General features: G+C 43.0%; 1 long non-coding RNA gene across 3 annotated transcripts; it reads right to left on the bottom strand.

The window, feature by feature from the left end:
• Nucleotides 1-1,175: 1,175 nt before the first annotated feature.
• LOC129650735 (uncharacterized) lies at nt 1,176-26,683 on the bottom strand. Of its 3 annotated transcripts, XR_008713975.1 has the most exons (7): nt 26,276-26,683; nt 23,746-23,843; nt 23,363-23,457; nt 22,735-22,816; nt 21,668-21,700; nt 21,501-21,554; nt 1,176-2,482 (listed from the first exon to the last, which is right to left on the bottom strand). It is a non-coding gene; the product is annotated as an uncharacterized LOC129650735 (long non-coding RNA). The 3 variants fall into 3 exon arrangements; XR_008713974.1 differs by lacking the exon at nt 23,746-23,843; XR_008713976.1 differs by lacking the exon at nt 23,746-23,843 and having other exon boundaries at nt 26,538-26,683.
• Between the last annotated feature and the right edge of the window lie 191 nt (nt 26,684-26,874).

Raw genomic sequence — 26,874 nt, 5'->3', positions numbered from 1 at the left:
GAATTCCTAGGGGCCCCATGATTTTTGAAATGGAAAATGAGACCGGCTTCAACTTTAAGTCACCAGCTGTGTTAGCTCCTAATATGACAGTGAGTCTGTCCTTTGAAGCTTTGAAGCCAGGCATTTATTTTTTCCTCTCCAGTTATGAATGTCCCAGATGGCATCTTCTTCCAATAGGCCATTTGTTGACACTGAAAATCTGTTGTTTAGCGTAGTCACCTTTGTAAATTATCTTAGCTAAGATTTTTGGGAAAACTTGCTGTAGGTTCTATATCAGAACATGTATACTTCTTCACCTTGTACTTTTATGTTAAAGGGATGACTTCTTTCCTTAAATCCCACGAACCAGCTTCTGCTAGTTTCAGACTTTTGTTCTGTAGCTTTCTTACCGTAGCTTTCATCGAATTGAAAATTTAGAGCCTTGCTCTGGATTAGGCTTTGGCTTACTGGAATGTTATGGTGGTTTAATCTTCTATCTAATCTAGTGGCCTACTCTCAGACCACTAAAACTTTCTCCACATCAACAGCAAGGCTGTTTCGCTTGCTTATCATCTGTGTGTTCACTGGAGCAGCACTTTTAATTTCCTTCAAGAACACGTCCTTTGCATTCACAACTTGGCTGGCTGGTGCAAGAGGCCTAACTTTTGGCCCATCTTGGCTTTCAATGTGCCTTCCTCACTAAGCTTAATCATGTCTCGTTTTTTATTTAAAGTGAGAAATATGCAACTCTTCCTTTTACTTGAGCACTTAGAGACCACTGTGAAGTTATTAATTAGCCTAATTTCAAAACTGCTGTGTTTTGAAACAGGGAATAGGGAGGCCCAAGGAGAGGGAGAGAGACAGGGGAACAGCCAATTGGTGGAGTAGTCAGAATACACACATTTATCAATTAGCTTACACGGGCATGGTTCATGGCTCCCCCAAATAACTCTAATATTAACATCAAGGGCCACTGATCACAGATCACCATAACAAATGTAATAATAATGAAAAACTTTAAAATATTGCAATAATTACTGAAACTGATACAGGGGACAAGAGGTGAACAAATGCTGTTGGAAACAAATGGCTCTGACAGTGACAGACTTGCTTGATGCAGGGTTTCCACAGACGTTCTATTTGTAAAAACACACAGTATCCGCAAGCACTAAACAGCAAAGCACAGTTAAACGAGGTGCCTACATGCGGGAGGGACATCTCTGTATCTTCCTCCCAACTTTATTATAAACTCAAAGCTGATCTTTAAAAGTCTTTCAAAAAGATGAAGAGGAAGAGGAGGAAAGATGAAAGACAAGGGAGGGAGAGAGAAAGAGAGCAAATGCATAGAGAGCAACAGTCTTCATTTACACAAGTGGTCAAGAAGCCAGAGTGGATATTAGGTTGGTGCAAAAATAATTGCAGTTTTGCATTGAATTTTGCCATTTGATACTGGAATATATTCTTAAATAAATGTGGTTATGCTATACATCATTTTAATCCTCACTTCTCACTTTATGGTTTTTTTTTTTTTTTTTTTGCTAAAGACATTACTTGCTGTTTATTTTAGACTACAGATAGAAATGATATTAGAGAAAAAGCAAATTCCAGTGATTTTCTTATTCGAGTTCAAAATGGGTCATAAAGCAGCAGAGACAACTCACAATATCAACAACACATGAGGCCCAGGAACTACTAATGACCATACAGTGCAGTGGTAGTTCAAGAAATTCTGCAAAGGAGATGAGAGCCCTGAAGATGAGGAGTGTAGTGGCCAGCCATCGGAAGTTGACAATGACCAACTGAGAGCCATCATCAAAGCCAATCCTCTTACAACTACGTGGGAAGTTTCCAAAGAACTCAATGTCAACCATCCCACAGTCACTCGGCATTCATTTGAAGCAAACTGGAAAGGTGAGAAAGCTCGATAAGTGGGTGCTTCGTGAGCTGACTGCAAATCAAAAAATGGTCATTTTGAAGTATCATCTTCTCTTATTCTACACAACAATGAACCATTTCTCAACTGGAATGGGATGCATGGTGAAAAGACAACCAGCGATGACCAGCTCAGTGGCTGAACCCAGAAGAAGTTCCAAAGCACTTCCCAAAGCCAAACTTGCACCAAAAAAGGCCATGGTTACTGTCTCATGGTCTTCTGCCAGTGTGTTCCACTACAGCTTTCTCAGCCCCAGTGAGACCACTGCATCTGCTGGGAAGTCTGCTCGGCAGATGGGTGAGAGGCACTGCGAACTGCAGCGGCCGCAGCGGTGGCACTGGTCGCCAGAAAGGGCCCAGCCCTCTCCATGACCATGCCAACCACACGGCACACAGCAACGCTTCAGAGAGTGGAGGAACCAGGTTAGGAAGTTCTGCCTCAGCCGCCATATTCACCAGGCCTCTCGCCAACCGACTGCCACTTCTTCAAGCACATCAGTGACTTTCTGCAGGGAAAATACTTCTGCAACTAGCAGGAGGCAGGATATATTTTCCAAGAGTTTGTCAAATCCTGAAACACAGATTTTTTTTTTTTTTATCATGAAGTTAAAGTGAAGTCAATCAGTCGTGTCTGACTCTGCGACCCCATGGACTGTAGCCTACCATGTTCCTCCATCCATGGGATTTTCCAGGCAAGAGTACTGGAGTGGGTTGCCATTTCCTTCTCCAGGAGGTCTTCCCAACCCAGGGAGTTTATATTTAATCACCATGACTATATTAACGCCTATAATGATCCATAATCTACCTTTTTTAAAATTCATTTTTAATTGAAAGATAATTGCTTTACGGTATTGTGTTGGTTTCCGCCAAACATCAACATGAATCAGCCGTAAGTATTCCTATGTCCCCTCCCTCTTAAGCCCCTCTCCCTCCCTCCCCACCCCACCCTTCTAGGCTGTTACAGAGCCCTGGTTTGAACTCTCTGAATCATACAGCAAATTACGCTATAGGAATAAACAAGCTTATTTCTTGTTGGCAAAAATGTGTTGATTGCAATGGTTACTATATGGATTAACAAAGATGTGTTTGAGCCTAGTTATAATAATTTAAAATTCATGATCCACACTTCCTTCCCCTACAAATTCAAGCTTTGGTTGCCTTTGGCTAGCATAAGTCAGTTCAAGTTCTCTGCCTGGTCAGCTGACACCAATTTTGATTCCTGAGGTATCTAAGCCTACTTTATTTTTTGTTAAACTTATAAACTAGGCATGTAAGAGGAAGTATCCAGACTCTGCTAGCTTTATAACAGTAACCCTAATTTACCCTTGATGATCAGGGCCAAGCATACCAACCAACACTAGAAGCCTTGCTTCTCTAGCTGTGAACTGGGTTTCTTGACTGATCGCAATGTTTAATGCAGATTACATGTCAATTTTGATGATTAAAAAATGTTTCCCGAGGTTTCCAGACAAAGATGCCAGACTGAATACAATAATTTTCAATTTCACTTCCTCTGAAACTTCACTAAAACTACTCTAAAGGGATTTTTTTAAAATTCATAATCCTATAAATCCAGAGAGAAAAGAAGAGGAGACAATAGCAATAAAACATTAAGGCTAGAATGCAGAAAAGTGACTGAGAATATAGTAGGGAAAGCCAAGAACGAAATTGTTGTGTATCACAGAATCTTCCAAAGGCTCAGGAACTGAATGGACAGTTGGAGGTGGGGATATTAGATAAGGATTGCTAGAATGCCCTTTTTTTTTTTTTTTTTTTTAAGTACATTCCCTATCCCTAGAGTGTGGTCTGGGCTTAACAACTTTCTTCTAGAGACTAGGGTACAGAAGGACTTACCAGTGATCCAGTGGTTAAGACTCCAGGCTCCCAAAGCAGGGGGCCCAGGTTCGATCCCTGGTCAGGGAACTAGACCCTACATGCCAATTATGAGTTTCCATGCTGCAAACAAAGACTTGGTGCAGCCAAATAAGTAGATATTAAAAAGTACACAGTATGGAGAGACACAAGTAACTAGAGAAACAAGACATACCACCTTAGCCAAGTGAGCACTCCAAGGTTAAGTCATAAGTCATGCTGTCCGTTCTTCTGATATGATACAGTGAAAAGGGCAGCTCATCTCTGTGGCATTCCTCCCCCAAATCCATACTCCCAATGTAATCATGATAAATCCAAACACCAGGCAAACATAGAGGAACAGCTTACAAAACCTGACCTGTACTCTTCAAAAAGCTTCCCTGATAGCTCAGTTGGTAAAGAATCCGCCTGCAATGCAGGAGACCCCAGTTCAACTCCTGGGTCAGGAAGATCCCCTGGAGAAGGGATAGGCTATCCACTCTAGTATTCTGGCACCAGCTGTGCAGCGCAGAACAGCTGAGAGGAAATACCCCATGTCCAAGGTCAACAGTGGTGGCCATGAGGAGATACCCTACATCCAAGGTCAGGAGCAGTGGCTGTGCTTTGCTGGAGCAGCCATGAAGAGATACCACAAGTCCAAGATAAGAGAAACCCAAGTAAGATGGTAGGTGCTGAGAGAGAGCATCAGAGGGCAGACAGATGGAAATCTAGCCACAATCACAGAAAACTAGCCAATTTGATTCCATGGGCCACAGCCTTGTCTAACTCAGTGAAACTAAGCCATGCCAGGTGGGACCACCTAAGATGGACGGGTCATGGTGGAGAGGTCCAACAGAATGTGGTCTACTGGAGAAGGGAATGGCAAACCACTTCAGTATTCTTGCCTTGAGAACCCCATGAGCAGTATGAAAAGGCAAACAGATAGGATACTGAAAGATGAACTCCCCAGGTTGGTAGGTGCCCAATATACTACTGGAGATCAGTGGAGAAATAACTCCAGAAAGAATGAAGGGATGGAGCCAAAGCAAAAAGAATACCCAGCTGTGGATGTGACTGGTGATAGAAGCAAGGTCTGATGCTGTAAAGAGCAATATTGCATAGGAACCTGGAATGTCAGGTCCATGAATCAAGGCAAATTGGAAGTGGTCAAACAGGAGATGGCAAGAGTGAACGTCGACATTCTAGGAATCAGTGAACTAAAATGGACTGGAATGGGTGAATTTAACTCAGATGACCATTATATCTACTACTGCGGGCAGGAATCCCTTAGAAGAAATGGAGTAGCCATCAGGGTCAACAAAAGAGTCCAAAATGCAGTACTTGGATGCAGTCTCTAAAACGACAAAACGATCTCTGTTCATTTCCAAGGCAAACCATTCAATATCATGGTAATCCAAGTCTGTGCCCCAACCAGTAACGCTAAAGAAGCTGAAGTTCAACGGCTCTATGGAGACCTCCAAGACCTTTTAGAACTAACACCCAAAAAAGATGTCCTTTTCATTATAGTGGACTGGAATGCAAAAGTAGGAAGTCAAGAAACACCTGGGCTAACAGGCAAATTTTGCCTTGGAGTACAGAATGAAGCAGGGCAAAAGCTAATAGAGTTTTGCCAAAAGAACGCACTGGTCATAGCAAACACCTTCTTCCAACAACACAAGAGAAGACTCTACACATGGACATCACCAGATGGTCAACACAGAAATCAGATTGATTATATTCTTTGCAGCCAAAGATGGAGAAGCTCTATAAAGTCAGCAAAAACAAGACCAGGGGCTGAGTGTGGCTCAGATCATGAACTCCTTATTGCCAAATTCAGACTGAAATTGAAGAAAGTGGGGAACCACTAGACCATTCAGGTATGACCTAAATCAAATCCCTTATGATTATACAGTGGAAGTGATAAATAGATTTAAGGGACTAGATCTGATAGACAGAGTGCCTGATGAACTATGGGCGGAGGTTCGTGACATTGTACAAGAGGCAGGGATCAAGACCATTCCCATGAAAAAGAAATGCAAAAAAGCAAAATGGCTGTCTGAGGAGGCCTTACAAAGAGCTGTGAAAAGAAGAGAAGCGAAAAGCAAAGGAGAAAAGGAAAGATATACCCATTGGAATGCAGAATTCCAAAGAATAGCAAGGAGAGATAAGAAAGCCTTCCTCAGGGATCAATGCAAAGAAATAGAGGAAAACAATAGAATGGGAAAGACTACAGATCTCTTCAAGAAAATTAGAGATACCAAGGGACATTTCATGCAAAGATGGGCTCAATAAAGGACAGAAATGGTATGGACCTAACAGAAGCAGAAGATATTAAGAAGCAGTGGCAAGAATACACAGAAGAACTGTACAAAAAAGATCTTCACGACCCAGACAATCATGGTGGTGTGATCACTCACATAGAGCCAGATCTCCTGCAATACAAAGTCAAGTGGGCCTTAGGAAGCATCAGTACGAACAAAGCTAGTGGAGGTGATGGGATTCCAGTGGAGCTATTTCAAATTCTAAAAGATGATGGTGTGAAAGTGTTGCAGTCAACATGCCAGCAAATTTGGAAAACTCAGCAGTGGCCACAGGACTGGAAAAGGTCAGTTTTCATTCCAATCCCAAAGGAGGGCAATGCCAAAGAATGCTCAAACTACCACACAATTGCACTCATCTCACACGCTAGCAAAGTAATGCTCAAAATTCTCTAAGCCAGGCTTCAACTGTATGTGAACTGTGAACTTCCAGATGTTCAAGCTGTATTTAGAAAAGGCAGAGGAACCAGAGATCAAATTGCCAACATCTGCTGGATCATGGAAAAAGCAAGAGAGTTCCAGAAAAACATCTATTTCTGGTTTATTGACTATGTCAAAGGCTTTGACTGTGTGGATCACAATAAACTGTGGAAACTTCTGAAAGAGATGGGAATACCAGACCACCTGACCTGCCTCTTGAGAAATCTGAATGCAGATCAGAAAGCAACAGTTAGAACTGGACATGGAACAACAGACTGGTTCCAAATAGGAAAAGGAGTATGTCAAGGCTGTATATTGTCACCCTAATTATTTAACTTATATGCAGAGTACATCATGATAAACAGTGGGCTGGAAGAAGCACAAGCTGGAATCAAGATTTCTGGGAGAAATAACAATAACCTCAGATATGCAGATGACACCACCCTTATGGCAGAAAGTGAAGAAGAACTAAAGAGCCTCTTGATGAAAGAGGAGAGTGAAAAGGTTGGCTTAAGCTCAACACTCAGAAAACTAAGATCATGGCATCTGGTCCCATCACTTTATGGCAAATAGATGGGGAAACAGTGGAAACAGTGGCTGACTTTATTTTTGGGGGCTCCAAAATCAGTGCAGATGGTGACTGCAGCCATGAAATTAAAAGACACTTGCTCCTTGGAAGGAAAGTTATGACCAACGTAGACAGCATATTCAAAAGCAGAGACATTATTTTGCCCAGAAAAGTCTGTCTAGTCAAAGCTATGGTTTTTCCTGTGGTCATGTATGGATGTGAGAGTTGGACTGTGAAGAAGGCTGAGCACCGAAGAATTGATGCTTTTGAACTGTGGTGTTGGAGAAGACTCTTGAGAGTCCCTTGGACTTCAAGGAGATCCGACCAATCCATCCTAAAGGAAATCAGTCCTGAATATTCATTGGAAGGACTGATGTTGAAGCTGAAACTCCAATACTTTGGCCACCTGATGCGAAGAGCTGACTCATTTGACTCATTTGCACCTGATGCTGCAAAAGATTGAGGGCAGGAGGAGAAGGGGACAACAGAGGATGAGATGGTTGGATGGCATCACCGACTCAATGGACATAAGTTTGGTTAAACTCCGGAAGTTGGTGATGGACAGGGAGGCCTGGCGTGCTGCAGTCCATAGGGTCGCAAAGAGTCAGACGTGAGTGAGCAACTGAACTGAACTGAACTCTTCAAAACTGCCAAGGGCACGAAAGACAAGGAAAAGCCAAGAAAAAACTATCACAGCTTGGAGACTAAAGAATCATAATGATTGAATGAAGTGTAAGATTGTGAAACAGAAAGGGCATCAGCAAAAATAAACTGGGGAAAGCCAAATAAAGTTTGTGGTTTTGTTAACAGTATTGTACTCATGTTAATGTCTTAGTTTTGGTAAATGCAGCTTGATTATGGAAGATGTTATCTTTCAGGGAAGCCTGGGGAAGAATGTACAGGAAATCTATACTATCTTTGCAAGTTTTTTTGTAATTTCAATGGCTTCCCTGGTGGCTCAGTGGTAAAGAACCTGCTTGCCAATGCAGGAGACACAGGTTGGATCCCTGGTCCAGGATGTGCCGAGGAGTAACTCAGCACCACAGCTACTGAGCCTATGCTCCAGATCCTGGGAGCCGCAACCACTGAGGCCACTTGCCACAACTGCTGAGGCCTGTGCTCGCTAGAGTCTGTGCTCCACACAAGAAAAGCCACCGTAATGAGAACCCACACACCACAGCTGGAGAGCAGCCCCCACCCCCCGCAACCAGAGAAAAGCCTGCGGAGCAACGAAGACCCAGCACAGCCAAAATAAATAAATAAAATTATTAAAAAATAAAAGTATTTCCAAATAGATTTAAAATATAAAAAGGAGAGAAGGAGTGAGAGCCCTAGTTCCCCTCCCTCGTGGCATGAACTCTTTCTGCAAAGACTAAACTGGGAAGCGCAGAATGACCGATAGCTGTGGAGCAGGTGCCCTACTGGGAAAGAAGGGCATGACCTAAGCAGTACATACTGAATGCTAAGACCCAACGCCAGCCTTCAAACTGGTCCTCCGGGCCCCACTTGTTAGAGAGCCCCCTGCGTATGAGAGACAGAGAATAAATTCATAAAAGAACACGTGGATATCGATATCAGCCAGGGCCCAGCACTCAGTGCTGGCACAGGGCAATCTGTGACCTGAAATAGGTCCCTGTTGTGACACTAACTTAATTTGGGCTCCAGGGAGATGTTTTTCTGCATCTCTTGTCCTTGTCCTCCGTTCTCCTCTAAATAAAAGGTGACTGTCCCTGAAGCCTGTGTAGGCGTGTGGGTTGTGCTTCTGCTATCAGACAGACTTTGCTATGGAAGGAATAGGAACAGCACAAGCACTTTGGTAAGAGAAAATGCAAATTAAATAGTTGGACAAATCCTCTCTGAGCATGGATGAATAGATACTTGTAAAGTCTCAGAGTGTTGCATGTCCAGTTTTTAAATTTCACTTCAAATTTTACTTGGAGTATCCAGTGTGATGTTCACTAATTAGCATACTATTCAACACCAGGATGCAGGGCAGCTGAGAAACACTTTGTAATATTAAATAATTCATATTACTAATTCCATACATGTATGTATGTTCAGATGTAACAAGTGTGAAGTGAGCTATGCATTTTACGCTGACAAATGGATACTTACTCTAGAATTGCAATTTGTTTTACTTTTATAAAGTGTTTAATATGATTTTAACAAAGTGTTAAGTGTCAATTACTAGATAAATGATAATGAGAGATGGAGCATGAGACAACTTCTCGGTCTTCTCTCTTTGAGTCATGGTTTCATCAAGCAAGGTTTACACAGCAGGTGACATTTATCCAATGCTTCTCAAACCAGAGGCAATTTTCTCCCTTGCCTCACCTGGGGTTGGGGTGGGCGTTTGGCAATATTTGGAGACATTTTTGATTGCTGTGTCTCAGGGATGGGGTGCTACTGGCCAGGGATGGAGGCGGAGGCCAGGGCTGCTGCTAAACATCTCACAATGCCCATAGCAGCCCCACAACAAAATAATCCATTCCAAAATGTTAACAGTGCCACAGCTGAGAATTCTATCTTGGATAAATCTAGGAGTTTGGGGTTCTCTAAGCCTTGACGTTTTCATATACTGCTATTCCATTTGTTAAAACCCCACTATTCACTAATCTAGCTTAGCCTGACATTCATATAAAATGCTAGCAAAGTATGTGAATTCATGTACTAACATAATTTACCAAATCACAGAAGCAATCTCTGAATGTGGCTTTCAGTTATCTCAGCCCTATGACTACAAGCTATAAGAGATTTTTTTTTTACAACACTATCCCATAAAGGCTTTCAGTTGTACTCCATTAAAGCAATACTTCTGCAATCTGAATGTGTCACCTGCTTGCTTTAAATTACCCCATGCCATTAAAGGCACCCATCATGGTGAAATCAGGCCTGTTCCCCTTTAAACTGACCTATGGCAACAGCTATCTGATTCCCCAGAACTTCCTGCTCAGGGAGTACATATTCCCATATAATCATACAAGATAACTTGATCAGCTACTTTTCCATTTCATATGAAATGCCACTCTACCATGATGGAATATGAGAGCAAGTCTGCGTTTTGCCTGACCTCTATGTAGTAACCACTTCCCTGACAACATGTTGCCTGCAGCCCATTGTCCGGAACCACTGACAGTAAGCTCCATGGAGGCAGGGACTAAGCCTGTGCTATTTATCACCATAACCCCAGCACCTAGGCTGTGCTGGGCACACAGCAGGCACCTAGTTGTATTTGCTGAATTAAGTCAAATGTCAATTCCTCTAAGAAACTTCATTATAGTACTTATTACATATTTTTCTTCATCTATTTTCCCTCCTCAACTAAGTCTCTGGAGGCAGAGGTCTAATAACAAAGATACCTAGTAACCTAGTAACCAAGATACAAGTAAGACCTTTCAAACAACTCCTACAATAAAGTCAACATCCCTTCTACCATCGTCAAAAGAACTGTGAAAGAACTGTGAGCTTAAGAAATAACAGGCTCTTCACACAGGGAAGTAAACCTAAAAAGGCCGAACAGCTTAGGCTTCTAAGTACCCACAGAACTGGTCTCCAAAAAATAACCAAACTGCTTTCACCCCTACCCCCTAAAAGTGCCCTCTTAAAACAGCCTGAATTTTTTTTTACATTCTAATAATGAAAGAAATTCTTTCAAACCTAAGTTCATTTGAATAGGCATTCCTCTTTAAAGTATCAACTATATCCAAACACAAGAGGTTGGCTACTGATAATCCATATATTCATTCTCTCTTCCTCTCAAAGTCGCTCAGTTGTGTCTGACTGTTTGTGATCCCATGAACTGTAGCCCACCTGGTTCTTCTGTCCATGGAGTTCTCCTGGCAAGAATACTGGAGTGGGTAGCCATTGCCTTCTCCAAGGGATGTACCCAACCCAGGGATCGAACCGTAGGCCCTTGCATTGCAGGCAGATTCCTTACCATCTGAGTCACCAGGGAAGCCCATGTATTCATTAGGGCAAATCAATACAATGGAGTTACTTTTTTTTTTCTAATATCAGAGACTCTCCAAAAGATGAACGTAGATAATTCTGGATCAGAGAGCTTTGACAGAAGAAGACAAGCTCAGATGGACTGGAGAATCGTGGTAATTAGGGTAATTAGCACCAAACACCGGAGAAGGCAATAGCACCCCACTCCAGTACGCTTGCCTGGAAAATCCCATGGATGGAGGAGCCTGGTGGGCTGCAGTCCATGAGGTCGCTGAGGGTCGGACACAACTGAGCGACTTCACTTTCACTTTTCCCTTTCATGCATTGGAGAAGGAAATGGCAACCCACTCCAGTGTTCTTGTCTGGAGAATCCCAGGGACGGGGCATCCTGGTGGGCTGCCATCTCTGGGGTCGCACAGAGTCGGACACTACTGAAGCGACTTAGCAGCAGCAGCACCAAACACTACGAAGCACAAGAGGGGCAGATAAGAGAAGCGAAAGGATGCCGAAGACAAAACAACACCGATTTACAACCTGCCTAAGATCACCTCAAGACTTAGAAAACATCTTCTGCTCCTATTTCCATACTTCACCTGCTCTCTGATTAGTGCTGTGGTTCACCTGCTTCTAAATTAGGGATTCCATGACAGATCCCTAGAGGAGGCTTCTTCTGAACATGAAGTCCACTAAATACCAACACTGTGCTGCTCACTTTCCTTGCAGTCACAAAACGGTGCACACCCAATGCTCCCGTTAGTACTGTTGAGGGAACAATTAACTTTCTTCCCCTTTGGAAGGTCTCAGTTCAGTTCAGTCGCTCAGTCATGTCCGATTCTTTGAGACCCCATGAGTCGCAGCACACCAAGCCTCCCTGTCCATCACCAACTCCCGGAGTTCACTCAGACTCACGTCCATCGAGTCAGTGATGCCATCCAGCCATCTCATCCTACGTAGTCCCCTTCTCCTCCTGCCCCCAATCCCTCCCAGCATCAGAGTCTTTTCCAATGAGTCAACTCTTTGCATGACGTGGCCAAAGTACTGGAGTTTCAGCTTTAGCATCATTCCTTCCAAAGAAATCCCAGGGCTGATCTCCTTCAGAATGGACTGGTTGGATCTCTTTGCAGTCCAAGGGACTTGGAAGGTCTAGAAGGTCTCAAAAAAGACTTTTGATGATTTCATCACCTGAATAAAATATCTGACATAGAGCTAAGAATGATTCAGTGGCTGCTAACTGAGTACAAAACTGAGTACTTTCACTGAAGGGGAAAAATAAATCACTGACACGACCAAACACTTTTACTAATCACTGGATTGCCACTCTATAAAACATGGTAGCTTTTACATTAAAAAAGACAGTCTGAGCACTGTGTGTAAGGCATAACAATGAAAGCAAAGGTACGTCAGAAAGTTATTTCCAAAGGGTTAGAGGTATGTGATTTAACTGTGTGCTAATGGAAATATCAGGAATGGTATATTTTAACTGAGTGCAAAATACTGCTAGTGTGCACAGAGGGCCTTTTTTCCTTTTTTGGTTTGTGCTGTCAGTGTTCAAAAAATGGTTGTTTAACAGTTTAGATTCCAAGGTAGCAAAATCTGATTTTTTCAACAGTGACTTGAATAAGTGGTGTATCCTAGGAAGTCTTAGATCATACTTCTGAGTTCTTAACTTTATATAGTGTTTTTATGTATTAATATTTTTATGAACTGATGTAGATTTTTAATACATATAAGCCTGTGTATTTTTGTAAATAGTTTGCAATTTATTTCTTGACCTATATGTAAATATCTAGAGCCCCATTTTCTCAAAGCTTATTTGAAACTGAGTTGTGGGTTTGCAGTTTTGTTTGCTTTGGTCAGGGGCGGCAGGGACAGAAGGGGTTTTGTACTCTGATCATCTAAATGGAGACACTTCAAGGTTTAAAGTGTTGCACTGAAAGCAATTCAAATATTGACAAAAGTACTTCAGGTTAAAACAGGGAAAAAAAAAAAGACAGTGTCACTATGCTGAAATAAAAATCACTTGGTTGAATGCTACGCAAAGTTTAATTTCATCAATTTTGAGAAGATTTACAAAAATCACACCTAATTTTATGAAACGGAGATTACAAACCAGTGAAAGGAAAAGGAAAAGTGAAAGGAAAAAGCAATCATTAGTCTACTTCCTATATCAGTTCAGTTCAGTTCAGTCACTCAGTCGTGTATGACTCTTTGCGACGCCATGAACCGCAGCACGCCAGGCCTCCCTGTCCACCACCAACTCCTGGAGTCCACCCAAACCCATGTCCATTGAGTCAGTGAGCCATCCAACCACCTCATCCTCTGTCGTCCCCTTCTCCTCCTGCCCTCAATCTTTCCCAGCATCAGGGTCTTTTCAAATGAGTCAGCTCTTCATATCAGGTGACCAAAGTATTGGATTTTTGGCTTCAACATCAGTCCTTCCAATGAACACCCAGGACTGATCTCCCCCAAGATGAACTGGTTGGATCTACTTGCAGTCCAAGGGACTCTCAAGAGTCTTCTCCAACACCACAGTTCAAAAGCATCAATTCTTCAGCGCTCAGCTTTCTTCACAGTCCAACTCTCACATCCATACATGACCACTGGAAAAACCATAGCCTTGACTAGACGGACCTTTGTTGGCAAAGTAATGTCTCTGCTTTTGAATATGCTATCTAGGTTGGTCATAACTTTCCTTCCAAGGAGTAAGCGTCTTTTAATTTCATGGCTGCAGTCACCATCTGCAGTGATTTTGGAGCCCAAAAAAATAAGTCAGCCACTGTTTCCATTGTTTCCCCATCTATTTGCCATGAAGTGATGGGACTGGATGCCATGATTTTAGTTTTCTGAGTGTTGAGCTTAAGCCAACCTTTTCACTCTCCTCGTTCATTTTCATCAAGAGGCTCTTTAGTTCCTCTTCACTTTCTGCCATAAGGGTGGTGTCATCTGCATATCTGAGGTTATTGTTGTTTCTCCCAGAAATCTTGATTCCAGCTTGTGCTTCTTCCAGCCCAGCATTTCTCATGATGTACTCCGCATATAAGTTAAATAAGCAGGGTGACAATATACAGCCTTGATGTACTTCTTTTCCTATTTGGAACCAGTCTGTTGTTCCATGTCCAGTTCTAACTGTTGCTTCCTGACCTGCATTCAGATTTCTCAAGAGGCAGGTCAGGTGGTCTGGTATTCCCATCTCTTGAAGAACTTTCCACAGTTTATTGTGATCCACACAGTCAAAGGCTTTGACATGGTCAATAAAGCAGAAATAGATGTTTTTCTGGAACTTTCTTGCTTTTTCTATGACCCATCAGATGTTGGCAATTTGATCTCTGGTTCCTCTGCCTTTTCTTAAACCAGCTTGAACATCTGGAAGTTTATGGTTCACGTATTGCTGAAGCCTGGCTTGGAGAAATTTGAGCATTACTTTACTAGCATGTGAGATGAGTGCAATTATGCGGTAGTTTGGGCATTCTTTGGCATTGCCCTTCTTTGGGATTGGAATGAAAATTGACCTTTTCCAGTCCAGTGGCCACTGCTGAGTTTTCCAAATTTGCTGGCATATTGAGTGCAGCACTTTCACAGCATCATCTTTTAGAATTTGAAAGAGCTCAACTGGAATTCCATCACCTCCACTAGTTTTGTTCGTACTGATGCTTCCTAAGGCCCACTTGACTTCACATTCCAGGATGTCTGGCTTTAGGTGAGTGATCACACCGTGATTATCTGGGTCATGAAGATCTTTTTTGGACAGTTCTTCTGTGTATTCTTGCCACCTCTTCTTAATATCTTCTGCTTCTGTTAGGTCCATACCATTTCTGTCCTTTATTGAGCCCATCTTTGCATGAAAGGTCCCTTGGTATCTCTAATTTTCTTGAAGAGACCTCTAGTCTTTCCCCTCTATTTCTTTGCGTTGATCCCTAAGGAAGGCTTTCTTATCTCTCCTTGCTATTCTTTGGAATTCTGCATTCCAATGGGTATATCTTTCCTTTTCTCCTTTGCTTTTCGCTTCTCTTCTTTTCACAGCTATTTGTAAGGCCTCCTCAGACAGCCATTTTGCTTTTTTGCATTTCTTTTCCATGGGAATGGTCTTGATCCCTGCCTCCTGTACAATGTCACGAACCTCTGTCCATAGTTTATCAGGCACTCTGTCTATCAGATCTAGTCCCTTAAATCTATTTATCACTTCCGCTGTATAATCATAAGGGATTTGATTTAGGTCATACCTGAATGGTCTACTGGTTTTCTGCATTTTCTTCAATTTAAGATTGAATTTGGCAATAAGGAGTTCTTGATCTGAGCCATAGTCAGCTCCCGGTCTTGTTTTTGCTGACTGTATAGAGCTTCTCCATCTTTGGCTGCAAAGAATATAATCAATCTGATTTTGATATTGACCATCTGGTGATGTCCATGTGTAGAGTCTTTTCTCATGTTGTTGGAAGGTGTTTGCTATGACCAGTGGGTTCTCTTGGCAAAACTCTATTAGCCTTTGCCCTACTTCATTCTGTACTCCAAGGCCAAATTTGCCTGTTACTCCAGGTGTTTCTTGACTTCCTACTTTTGCATTCCAGTCCCCTATGATGAAAAGGACATCTTTTATGGGTGTTAGTTCTAGAAGGTCTTGTAGGTCTTCATAGTACTATTCAACTTCAGCTTCCTCGGCATTACTAGTTGGCGCATAGACTTGGATTACCATGATATTGAATGGTTTGTCTTGGAAATGAACAGAGATCGTTTTGTCATTTTAGAGACTGCATCCAAGTACTGCATTTTGGACTCTTTTGTTGACCATGATGGCTACTCCATTTCTTCTAAGGGATTCCTGCCCACAGTAGTAGATATAATGGTCATCTAAGTTAAATTCATCCATTCCAGTCCATCTTAGTTTGCTGATTCCTAGAATGTTGACGTTGACTCTTGCCATCTCCTGTTTGACCACTTCCAGTTTGCCTGATTCATGGACCTAACATTCCAGGTTAGTATGCAATATTGCTGTTTACAGCATCGGGCCTTGCTTCTATCACCAGTCACATCCACAACTGGGTGTTTTTTTGCTTTGGCTCCATACCTTCATTCTTTGTGGAGTTATTTCTCCACTGATCTCCAGTAGCATATTGGGCACCTACCAACCTGGGGAGTTCATCTTTCAGCATCCTGTATTTTTTCCTTTTCATAGGGGTTCATGGGGTTCTCAAGGCAAGAATACTGAAGTGGTTTGCCATTCCCATCTCCAGTGGACCACACTCTGTCAGGCCTCTCCACCATGACCCATCCGTCTTGGGTGGCCCCACACAGCATGGCTTAGTTTCATTGAATTAGACAAGCTGTGGTCCACATGATCAGATTGGCTTCTTTTCTGTGATTGTGGTTTCCATCTGTTTGCCCTCTGATGCCCTCTCTCAGTGCCTGCCGTCTTACTTGGGTTTCTCTTACCTTGGACTTGGGGTATCTCTTCACAGCTGCTCCAGAAAAGCACAGCCAGTGCTCCTGACCTTGGATGTGGGATAGGTCCTCTCGGCCACCACCCCTGACTTTGGACTTGGGGTAGCTCCTCTCGGCTGTCACCCCGACCTTGGACGTTCAGTAGCTCCTCTCGGCCGCCGCCCTGACCTTGGACTTGGGGTAGCTCCTCTCGGCTGCTGCCCTGACCTTGGACATGGGGTAGCTCCTCTCGGCCGCCGCCCCTGACCTTGGTCGGGGGTAGCTCCTCTCAGCCGCCATCCCTGACCTTGGACGTGGGGTAGCTCCTCTCGGCCACTTCTGCACTGTGCAGCTGCTCCTAAACTTAAAGTGAGGTCTTTCTCATGAGGATTGGTGATACTTTTTATAAATGGAAACCTGAAGTCACCTAGGCATGCCACAAGTCAAATACACTGACTAGTGAGGTAAGCAAGGCTTCAGCTTGAGCCGAGAACTCTGCTACACCCAGGTTGTAATTTCTGCAGAGATACCTTCCTCTTGCTCACCCTTTCAGCTGTTTCTTCCCATTTGTCTTACACATAATCCTTGAAAACAAGTATGAGTTTACAATTGCATAGTCACAACAGACAGAAAACTAGAACCATCTGGGGAGCTTTTTCAAAAGATACACACCTAGAGCTTGACCTTAAGAAATTTCCATTTCTTGGGTGGGGTCTGGGCACATGATCTTAAAAAAGTCTCCAGACAATTCTGATATAACCTCTCTGAAAGAGAAGTGTTTCTCTGAAACCATATTTAGGCTTTTTTCCTGAAGAATCTATACAAATGATCCCTGACTTGCAGTGGTTCGACTTAGGACTTTGACTTTACAATGGTGCGAAAGGGATACACCTTCAGAAGAAACTGTACCTTGAATTGTGAATTTTGACCTTTTCTTAGGCTAGCAATGGCATTCTCTCTTGATGCTGGGGAGCCACAGTTCCTAGTAAGCCACACAATCACAAAGGGGAAACAACAGATACACTTACAACCATTCTGTGCCCACACAACTACACTGTTTTTCACTGTCAATACAGAAGTCCATAAAATGCATGAGACACAACACTACACTATAAACAGGCTTTGCCCAATAGTAGGCTAATGTAAGTGTTCCAAGCATGCTTGAGGTAGGCTAGGCTATGCTATGATGTTCTGTGGGCTAGGTGCACTAAATGCACTTTTGATTTACAATATTTTCAACTTATGATTTCAACTTAGGTTCACTGGGACATAACTCCATCACAAGTCAAGGAAGACCTATATACATAAGAAAGGGTGGGGGCAGATTTAGAAACTGAAAATATAAATATCAACTTAGGAAACTAAAAAAAAAATTCAGTAGTCATTTAATGCTGCTCACTGATGTCTAATTCTCTCTTCCCAAACCCAGAGAACCACACTTTTCCCTGCTTGTCTGAAGGTGGACCCGGCTAAGTTACTGGCTTCCATCCATGAAACATAAACAGCAGTGCACGTGTCCCTTTCAAGCAGAAGCTTCAAGAGACAGTGCACAAGCCACTGCAACCCCTTTCCCTTTCCTTGTGATGGTGGAAGCACATGTCAAGGTGGAGCTTCCATCAGCTGAGATCCCTGGCTGACTGTGATGAAAAGCCTCTGTCATCCCAGGAGTAAGAAATAAAGACTTTAGTGAAAAATCATGGAAATATGAAAGCTGTTTATTGCTGCTGTTGTTGTTCAGTTCCTCAGTCATGTCTGACTCTGAGACCCCACAGACTGCAGCACGCCAGGCTTCCCTGTCCTTCCCTGTCCACCTCTCAGAATTTGCTCAAAACTGAGTCAGTGATGCTACCCAACCATCTCATCCTCTGTCATCACCTTGTCCCCCTGCCTTCAATCTTTCCCAGCATCAGGGTCTTTTCTAATGCTCGTTAATGCAACATAATCTACTCTGTCCTAACTGATAAACTGGCACATCTTCTTTCACGGAGTCTAAGCAATTTAAAGAGAATCGGTTCTGTCTTCAACAATGACTAAAAACTTACAGAGATGGTGCTGATTAGAGGGAAATGGGGGAGCTTTAGCGTCAGAGTGACCTAAGTTGAAATCTGTGGTGTTGCTTGCTTATTGTAATAATAAAAATTAGTATAGAAAGTCTATATAATATACAATTACTTTCAGCAACCACTAACACACGCGAAGTTGCCTACTACGTGCCAGGCTTTGTGCTGAGCACTTTACAAGGGTTATCTCGCTTACTCTTCTATTTTGAAGATGAGGAAAATGAAGTTTAAGGGTGTTAAATAACTTGCCCAAGGTGAGACAGCCATGAGATGGTGGAACAAGTACTCTAACCCAGGCAGGGGGCACAGCACCCGTGGTCTTCACAACTCCTCTACGCTGTTTCCCAGAGCGACTCCGACCAAATTAGTTTCCATCTCATCTTCCTCAACTTAGGATGAGGTTGAAAACTACCAGGCAAGGTGTTTATGAGGATTAAAGGAGATACTATCATTCCTGGCATACAGTAAGCACTTAAGACATGGTAGAGTCGGACATGACTGAGCGACTTCACTTTCACTCTTCACTTTCATGCACTGGAGAAGGACATGGCAACCCACTCCAGTGTTCTTGCCTGGAGAATCCCAGGGACGGGGGAGCCTGGTGGGCTGCTGTCTATGGGGTCGCACAGAGTCGGACATGACTGAAGCAACTTAGCAGCAGCAGCAGCAGCAGCTAGTATTTTTCAGTAGCTAAAATGTCACTCATTTGTGCCTATTCTATAAATGGAGATTAGTCAATATGCAAGAAAAAGGCAACATTAGTGAATACTTGTCATGACCTATGGGAATGCTGTACTGTAAAAAGATAGGTAGCATAGGCACAATAATCAAATCCTACATTACTATGCTTGCATTCCTTAATGGCTGATATGGAAATTATTGCTAACTTAGATACAGTGTACAAACAGCACCCATAAAATTTCCAATGATGTATCCAGTAACTTCAAACCATTATTATTATTATTATTTAATATTTATTTATTTTCTTTGGTTGTGCCAAGTCCTAGTTGCAGCACATGGGATCCGGTTCCCTGAGCAGGGATTGGACCTAGGCCCCTTGCATTGGGAGCATGGAATCTTAGCCACTGGACCACCAGGGAAGTCCCAAGCCATTATGCTTTAAAGTCCGAGAAAAAAGATTTCAAGAACAGTGAGAAGACATTTTATGCTCAGATCAGATCAGTTGCTCAGTCGTGTCCGACTCTTTGCGACCCCATGAATCGCAGCACGCCAGGCCTCCCTGTCCGTCACCAACTCCCGGAGTTCACTGAGACTCACATCCATCGAGTCAGTGATGCCATCCAGCTATCTCATCCTCTGTCGTCCCCTTCTCCTCCTGCCCCCAATCCCTCCCAGCATCAGAGTCTTTTCCAATGAGTCAACTAGCCAGAAATGATAAGCTGGGATCATTCAATAACCTTATGTTCACATATTAATTGTTGACTACATAAGAAAATACCATTATTAAATGTGAAACTATTTATTCTGGGCCCTTTCTTTTTTGCTTCCTTATGTAATGTTGTAAGAGTATATACTTTCTACACAGACAATCATGTCTTCTGCAAAGACAATTTTATTTTCTCCCTTCCAAATCTGTATACTTTTCACTTCCTCTTTTTCATTAGCTAGGAGCTTCCTGGGTGGCTCAAGTGGTAAAGAATCTGCCTGCAATGTGGGAGACCTGCATTTGACGCCTGGGTCAGGAAGATCCCCTGGAGAAGAGCATGGCAACCCACTCCAGTGTTCTTGCCTGGAGAATCCCATGGACAGAGGAGCCTGACGGGCTACAGTCCGTGGGGTCGCAGAGTCGGGCACAACTGAGCGACTATCACTTTCACTTTCAGGACTTCAGTATGATGTTGAAAAGGAGTTGCCTTGCTCCTGATCTTAGTGGGAAAGCTCCTACTGTCTCACTGTTAAGTATGACGTTCACTGTAACTTTTCTGTACATGTTCTTTATCAAGTTGAGGAAGCTTTCTCTATTCCTTTCTATTTACTCAGTTCTTATCATGAGTATTGGATTCTGTCAAATGCTTTTTCTGCAATTGTTGATAGGATCATGTGACTTTTCTGTATCCTGTTGATGTGATAGATTATACTGACTGATTTTCAAATGCTGAACCATTTCATATGTAACTGCATATAATTCTTTTTATATGTTGTTGGATTACATTTGCTTACATTTTGTTGAGAACTTTTGTACCTTCATGAGCAACATTGGTCTATAGTTTTCTTTTATATAATGTCTTTGTCTGATTTTGGTATCAGAGTAATGCTGGTCTCATAGAATGAGTTAGGAAGTATTCCTTCTGTTTCTATTTTATAGATTGTAGAGAACTCGGAGAAGGCGATGGCACCCCACTCCAGTAGTCTTGCCTGGAAAATCCCATGGACGGAGGAGCCTGGTAGGCTGCAGTCCATGGGGTCGCGAAGAGTCGGACATGACTGAGCAACTTCACTTTCACTTTTCACTTTCATGCATTGGAGAAGGAGATAGCAACCCACTCCAGTGTTCTTGCCTGGAGAATCACAGGGACAGGGGAGCCTGGTGGGCCACCGTCTATGGGGTCACACAGAGTCGGACACGACTGAAGCGACTTAGCAGCAGCAGTACAGAACTGGTATAATTTCTTTCTTAAATGTTTGGTAGAAATCACCAGTGACCACATCTGGGCCCAGTACTGTCTGTTTCAGAAGGTTATTACTTATTTAATTTAATAGATAAAGCCCTATTCAGATTGTCTGTTACATGATCTTTTGATAAGAGGGGTTCATTCCACCCCTCTTGTTAAGATCCTTCATAACTTACAGCTTCATAATTATCTTCTAAGTTTGGCATATGCTTTTTAGTCCATTGTCATTTCTTATCACTTTCAGTCCCCGCATATCTGATTACATACATTTCCCCCCAAAATATCAAGCTCTGACATACCCACATGCATTTACAGAGGCATCCTCTGTATTCCAAAAGCATCCTTTTCTAACTTGTATTTGTCTTACTAAACTCACCTTTCTGCAGAAGCTGTTCTTGATGTCTCCAGGCAGTTTAGCTGTCCCATTCAACTTGTATAATAGAGAAACAAAAACTATTCTTTAAAACCACCAAAAATTCCAAGCTTTTAAATAGTTATTGTTCCACGTAATTCAAGGTATACAATAAGCTATATGATACTGACCTGGCTGTAGATTGTGTCCTTTATAAACATTACCTAAAACAGACACATTTTGACACAACATATCAATGACAGTGCAAAACTGAACAATAAAGCATCAAGATAAAGATTAAGTACATATCAAGACTGAAGGCAAACATGAGTACTCCTTTGGACGCATGCTTAGATGTGTCATTTATCAAGGCTGTATTATGAAATGTTTGAGTCTTTCTGTTTCTCTTATTTATTCTGAACGATTAAGAGCTTAAACTCTGGAGTCATACAGACTTGAGGGAAACGCTACTTATAATTTGTGAGATCTCGGCCAAGGGAGTAAACCCAGTCTTGATTTCCTCGGGGGATAAACAAATAAATAGTAACTGGTAGTGATAGTAAACGATGACACTAATATTACTAGAGTCACTAAAAATAGTGTCATCATATAGACCTCTCTTTCCTTCCACATACAATGGTGGAAAGAAATATTTTTTTTACCATGACTCCATAGTGCCTTGTGAATAATAACCTATTGAAAAGAGAACCCCTTCTCCAACATAATTCTCCATTTTTCATTTTTATAACTTTGACAAAAGTAGTTGAATATAGCAGTCACTAGATGGAGCAACATTCCTAGCCGAGTAATCCTTCCTAACCAAGAACTTTCCATTTAGTATTTAATAAAAATAAATCATGTTTAGAAAAAAATCACTCATAAGCAGGTTACCTGGTACATTTTGTTACCTGGTAAATTTGAACATAAATGATTTTGAATACCTCAGAGATATGGATATGAGAAAACAAGAGAAATATTTGGATACACCATAGTCATATGTGGTATTAGAAGCTGAACTGGGTTCCCCCAAAAGTTGTATGTTGAAATCCTAACCCCCAGCACCTTAGAATATGACTATATTTGGAGGTAGGGTCTTTAAAGAGGTAATTAAGTTAAAATGAGGTTATTAGGCTAGGCTCTAATTCAATATGACTGGTGTCCTTATAGGAAGAGGGGATTTGGACACAGAAGTATGCAGAGAGAAGACAACATGCAAACACAAGAAAAAGAAAATGATCTACAAGTCAAGAAGAGAGACCTGGAACAGATGCTTCCCTCAGGCTCCTGAGAAGAAACCAACTTTGCTGAACCTTGGTCTTGGACTTCTCACTTGCAGAAATCTAAGAAAAATAAAATTCTGATGTTTTAGCCATCCAGTCCGTTGCACTTTACTATGTAAACCACAGCAAACTAATACAGGCTCCCCAATGGCACTAGTGGTAAAGAATCGACCTGCTAATGCAGGAGATGCAAGAGACTTGGGTACAATCCCTGGGTCGGGAAGATCCCCTGCAGGAGGAAATGGCAACCCACTCCAGTATTCTTGCCTGGAGAATTCCAGGGACAGAGGAACCTGGCAGGGTGTAGTCAAGGGGGCTGCAAAGAGTAGGATCTGACTGAGTACACACACAGAGCAAACCAATACATGTGCAAAGGAATACTAGAAAGTAAGCGCCATGCAGGCAAGCATTTTTGTCTTTTTTGTTCACTGTTATATTCCAAGCACCTAGAACAACGCCTGGCACATAATAGGTGTTTGATAAATATCTGCTTTGTGAACTAATAAAGCAGATTAATAAAATTCTTGCCGTAGATGACTCTACTAAATACCAATGATGTTTTCTATTTTCGTAAGATCCGAGAATATGAACACCCAGTGCTCTTACCAAGTACTGTGGTGTAACTGGTCTGCTGCCATAGCCCATATACAATAAGTCCTCTGGTGAAACCCCTGTTACGATTTAGTTCCTGGAGTCATTTCCTGAAGAACGGAAGAGTCAAGAAGACAAAAATACGACTGTAATATAATAAATGTGAATTAGTCCACAAAGAGAACTAGATCAACCTTGTTAGACCCCTCCTGGGGAAAATTCCACAGATACAGCTTGCTGGTAATGCTGTTCTCACATAAGCATTTGGTTAGCTGATTTCACCACAGGCATTGTGAACAGTCTGGAATCATAATTTAAAGGAAAAATAAATACGACTTTTCTCTTCAAGTGCTTTTTAGGTGGACGCAGAAAAAACACTAATTAAATTGCCTTCTTACATATTCAGTTACAAAGTCACGGTGCATGTCTGTCTTAAACCCACGTCCACGTCTTAATGCCATCACCATTACCATCAACTGACGCTTAATTCAGTGCCCTGAAGATGCAAAATAAAAGACATATGGAATGAATACTTTGATTTTAAATTATATGCAATTATCCTTTAAATAGGGCTTCCCTGGTGGCTCAGATGGTAAAGAATCCCCCTGCAACTGGGGAGAGCTGGGTTTGATCCCTAGGTTGGGAAAATCCCCTGGACCAGGGCACGGCAACCCACTCCAGTATTCTTGCCCGGAGAATCTCCATGGACAGAGGTGCCTGGTGGGCAACAGTCCATGAGTTTGCAGAGTCAGAAAAGACTGAGCAACTAAGCATAGCACAGCATATCCTTTAAATAACAGCTAGAGGAAAAATTCACCAAAATGATAATAGTTCTATTAGAGGCAATAATACTATAAATAATTCTTTCACTTTTCAATTTGTAATTTTATATAATAAGTCTCAGTTTTTAGAGCATAAAGTTCTCAAAAAAACATTCTAACTTCTAATCATTACTGAAGTGAAAATCACTTAGTCGTGTCCAACTCTGCGACTCCATGGATGGTAGCCTGCCAGGCTCCTCTGTCCATGTGGATTCTCCAAGCAAGAATACTGGAATGGGTTGCAAAGCCCTTCTCCAGGGGATCTTCCCAACCCAGGGATGGAATCCAGGTCTCCCGAACTGCACGTGGATTCTTTACTGTCTGAACCACCAGGGAGCCCAGATCATTACTGAAATTCCTTCAAAGAGAGAGGATGATACAACAGTATTTATTTTTAAAGTATATTTTAAATTTTATTCATTAATTTTTGGCTGCTGCACGCAGGCTTTCTCTAGCTGCAGCAAGCGCGAGCTACTCTTCATTAAGGTGTTCGGACTCTAGACCGAGACTTCAGTAGTTGGGGCCCACAGGTTCAGTTGCTCCACGCCCTGTGGAATCTTTCCAGATTACGGATCAAACCCTCATCCCCTGCATTGGCAGGTGACCACCAGACCACCACAAAGTCCTATTTATGTTTAATCAATAAATTTATATAGAATATGCATTAGAAAGCCAGAATACAATAGCTTCATGGGCAAATAAAATTCAGCATTTTAAACTCTTAAATCTGGAAATTCCCATCTACTTTGAAAGTAATTTAAAAATCAAGTCAAAACTTGTTCTCAGTTTGGGGCCTGGAATTAGCTCCCATACTGATGCAATCTGAAGCCAGGGCCAACAAATGTTTATCAAAGAGTTCGTCCCAAAGGGAGAAGCCGCTTTTCTAATTCTCCAGAAGTGATGCTGCTGGGATTGCCTTGAGATTTGAATCAAGGCAACAGGAGTAGTAGTACAAACATGAAATCCATTCTGAAATATTTCCCTTTCCAGCAAAAATGAAAGCTACTTTCCCACCATATACAATTTGTAATCAAGCCCTCCTTTATTAAAGGTTTTAATTAGCTGCTTGTGCATTCACTCCTTATTCCTGGGAACCATGGCATAAACAGGAAGTTCATGCCTCTGGGGCTCATTTGTTGCAGAATGGAAAATATGAAGCTGTGGACTTTCTCAAGGATGATTCAGAGGGAAAGGAGCCTTAAACTGCCATACTCCCCTCCTTCTTCTTCTCCAGAAGGCTTACAAACCAAGTCACTTCACAAGCAGTACTCCACTCCCACGAATATAAACAGTTCTTTCCCGATGTGACTGGAGATAAACTTGAGAGTTCCGCCTTAGGCTTGTGCCATACTCGAGTGCCTGCACCCCAAAGCCACCACGATCTGCCACTCGACACCTTTACAATTGTGTGTGCTCCACTCTCTACCCTGACAACCACAGGGCTCCAGAGCTAAAACTAGAAAGTCTACCATATCAACTACCCAGACACCACACTGTTGGATATTCTAAGGCCAAGCCGATGGAACAGCCCTGCAGCTTGACTGTAACGGTACTTATACAAAACTAGGCCTGAGGTACAATGGCACAGAAGGATACATACTTGGCGTGCCACTGTCGATTTCCTAGCTTTGGCACTACACCTAAGATTTAACTATGAGAGGAAACTAGATAGAGTGGACACATAAGCTCTCGCTACTGTCTTTGCAACTTGCGGAGAATCTGTATTTATTTCCAGATGAAATGTTTTCTAAGGGCATCTGCTCGTGCACCTCGCCATATTTTGAAAGGCTTGCATCCGGACAAATCATCCAGAATAAACACAGCGTGGTTTTCCACCGTGAGGTTTCAGCCACCACCCAGCAGAAAGCTGGTCGTGGGGAACACTCTCGCTAGTGCTTTTCTCTCTGCCTGGGATTCCCTCACCGACCTCCCACCCCGCCTGTCCTCCTTCCCAAGGGTGGCTCCTTCTCATCTCTCAGGTCACACCTCAATGCCGCCTCCTCACAGAGGCTTTCCCTTGGCCCGGTATCTAGAGTGGCTACTCGCGGGGCTTTCTGAGTTCCCCGTGGCCACGCGTAATGATCTGCTTTGTTTACTTGCCGGTTACCTGGAACGACTCCAGGAGGGCGGGCCCCGTGTCTCCCCTGGCGTGCTCGGTCCCCAGCAGAGTACCCTGCCCGACTGCGGCAGGGGGAGGACTTTATTTCAATGAAGGGCACCTCATTCGAATTCACTCCTTTGGGCTCGAGGCTGGTCGCACCGCTTTCTTCCCCTCACACCACGGGGGCTCCCTGTCTAGGGCTGGCTTTGGTGCCCTCACTCTGGGCACACGCGTGCCCCTCTGCTTCCTCCCCTCACCTGGACCCTACCCGCCCAAGGAGAGCACCATCTTCTTCCAATTCGTTTGCCCAGAAGGGAGCCGTTTCAGAGCCTTTCTCCATAGCCTTCCCTCAGGCCATCCTCTCAGCCCCTTCCCGTATCTCCTCAGCCGCCGCTCCCACCCCGGTGGCCTCCGCCCTTCAATTCCGGCGCCGCCCCTCCTTCCGGTGCTGCCCGCGGCCCGGACCCCGGCCTCAGGGGCGCCTGGCCCCTCAGGCCACGCCCCTCAGCCCTTGGATAGCTGGGAGGGCGGGAGAAGAGGCCGCGCGGGAGGGGAGGGCGGTGGCTGGGGGGGGGCGTGTCCTCCCCGGTCCTGGGCGGCGATTG

This window comes from Bubalus kerabau, chromosome 4 (genome assembly GCF_029407905.1).
Source record: "Bubalus kerabau isolate K-KA32 ecotype Philippines breed swamp buffalo chromosome 4, PCC_UOA_SB_1v2, whole genome shotgun sequence".
In the NCBI taxonomy this organism is placed as follows: Eukaryota; Metazoa; Chordata; class Mammalia; order Artiodactyla; family Bovidae; genus Bubalus; species Bubalus kerabau.
Note: the sequence above shows the minus strand (reverse complement) of the source record. Positions and strands in the feature narration are given on the sequence as shown.